Genomic DNA, 2,451 nt, shown 5'->3' with positions numbered 1-2,451 from the left:
CTATGTTATAGGACTGGAGTAGCACAGCTGCATCTCTGTAGCTGTGCCACTGTGGCACAGGCATACCCATAGGCACAACCCCTGTCAAAAGAGGCAGGGCTATCTAATGGTTAAAGACCGGGGGCTAGAAGTCGGGACTCCTGGGCGCTGTTTCTAACTGTGTGGAAGGAAATGTGCTGTACCAATTTGGGTACGAGACTAAGAATCAGGACTCCAGGGTCTACTCCTGGCTCTGCCACTGACTCACTTTGTGACCCTGAGCAAGTCCCTTAACCTTTCTCTGAGCCTGGTTCCCCATCATTAAAACTGGTGAACTAATTTCTATTTCAGAGGGCTGTTGTGAGGCTCCATCAATTCACACCTGCAGACAACGTATATAGACACAGCAGGTTCAGATCAATCCTGCTGTGTCTTCCCCCTGAACTAGCCACGTTTCTTCTTCAAAGGGTAGCCAGGTGGGTTTAGCTTTAGGACCTCCCCAGGGCACTGTCAGCAAACACCAAGCCCCATCTGTCTCTTCCCAGCATCCGGCTTCCCACGTTCCTAGGAATGCTGCTTATTCAGTAGGGAAAAAAGCCAATTTCAGGTCTTTTTCTCTCCTTTAATGAAAGGAGAGGAACATGTAATGGCTGATTACTGTGATTGTGGTTAGCCAGGGCTTCTGGGACTTGATGCTTCAGTTAACTGGGGGATATGCCGGAGCATGAGAAAGGGATCTGAGTGACCATGTGCTGCCCTAGGTGGGCAGGAACAGAGGCGAAGCAGGAATAGAGACTACGTTGCTTGCTTAGACCTACCAAGTTTCTCCTCTGTGACCAAAATCCTGGTACTGGACTAGGCCTTTTAGAGATTATTGTCTTCTCCATGTTCACATGCTCTGCACAATATCACACCCACAGCTCGGTACCACCACTCAATCCACCATCCCGAGTCATCCCACTAGAATCCAGAGTGAGGAGCATGGTAAAAGACTTGAGATTGATAAATGGCTCCAAGTACTCACCCAGAGCCACTCCGCTAGCTGCTGTAATCTGAGAACATCCCAGCTCTGCAAACTGCTACATCTTCTCCACTGTGTGCACCTTCGGGCCACGTGGCTCACATGGACTTCAAACCCTCTGGCCCCTGCTACTGGTAGAGGTGCCAATAATTCCCCAGAGTACACGTTGCCATCAGCCAGTTCACCAAATGCCAGTCACCTTGCTATATGGGCACCCTTGCTGCTCCAACTGCTTCAGAACTACAAATTCACCCTCCCATGTCTAATCCTTTGCACTCTCCAAAGTACCCATCCAGGTCACCCACTTTACCAGCTGGCCTTGGCATCTTCCACTACCGACTACCCCATGCTGCTCAGAGCCCAGCACACTATCACATGCCCTACCAACTGCTCTGCCCTCCCCAGCCCCTTCCCCCAATGCTCCTGCCAACTTTCCCAAGACACCTGCCACATGGCCCCTTCCCTGAAGCACAATGGAACGTTCACCACCATGCTCACTGCCCTGCGGCTCTTGCCATCAATCAATACGGGCGTCACTGTCATCAGCCGTGTCAATCATCCCATACCAAAATGGTCCTTAAAGGTACACATGCCAGGCACCCCACAGACCTACCTCACCTGCAAAGCTTCTTGGTTTCAAGACACTCCCTGCTATGAAAATACCCTTGCTCCTAGAGAGCACCCTACTCTTCTTCCTCTCCCTTATGTGAACACCCCTCGTCCCCACTAGGAAAAGACACCTTTCCGAGATCACCATCGCCCTGCACGGTGGTGACCCCTGACTCTCTTACTGCATTAGGGCTAATGATGCAACTATCAGGTAGGGGAGGGTTCTCTGATTTTCAGGTGCTCAGCATTCTTAATTGAGGCCAGATTTTCCAGAGAGCTCAGGTCCCATTTAGGCTCCTAAATAAGGGCCCAATTCTCAAAGTGCTCAGCCCCCAGTGTGACACATACAGCCAGATTTTCAAAAGAGACATAAAGTTTAGGGTTAAGATTCAGCCATGTTACCTTTTGTCTCTTCAAGCAGCTGTCCTTTAGCCACACTTGGTTAGTTCCACCACCGAAAATATTTAGAGATGTTTCTTTTGAAACTTCCAGTAATACTATAACTGAGCAAAGCCCTGATTTTTTTTATTTCATTCCAAAGATCATCCAAGGCTCAAATGGAGGGCACAGACCTGACTAATACACATGACAAGGTCCCCACTATGAAGCAGTAGGGCGGAAACTTGAAACGACCCATGATCTCATTTGTTTAACACGCACAATTTTCTACTCCTTCATTTCCACGATTCAACGTTACTGACATGGCATGGCAACATAAGAAATGACAGAATAACGTTAGGTTCGGGACAGGAATTCCCTGACTTGGCCAAAACGTTTTGGTAGGAGTGGGGAATACGACCTTTCCTAGGGATACACTTACCTTGCAGAAGGCATGCGAGTGG

The sequence above is a fragment of the Terrapene carolina genome, unplaced genomic scaffold, assembly GCF_002925995.2.
Source record: "Terrapene carolina triunguis isolate 2854851 unplaced genomic scaffold, T_m_triunguis-2.0 Scaffold193, whole genome shotgun sequence".
In the NCBI taxonomy this organism is placed as follows: Eukaryota; Metazoa; Chordata; order Testudines; family Emydidae; genus Terrapene; species Terrapene triunguis.
Note: the sequence above shows the minus strand (reverse complement) of the source record.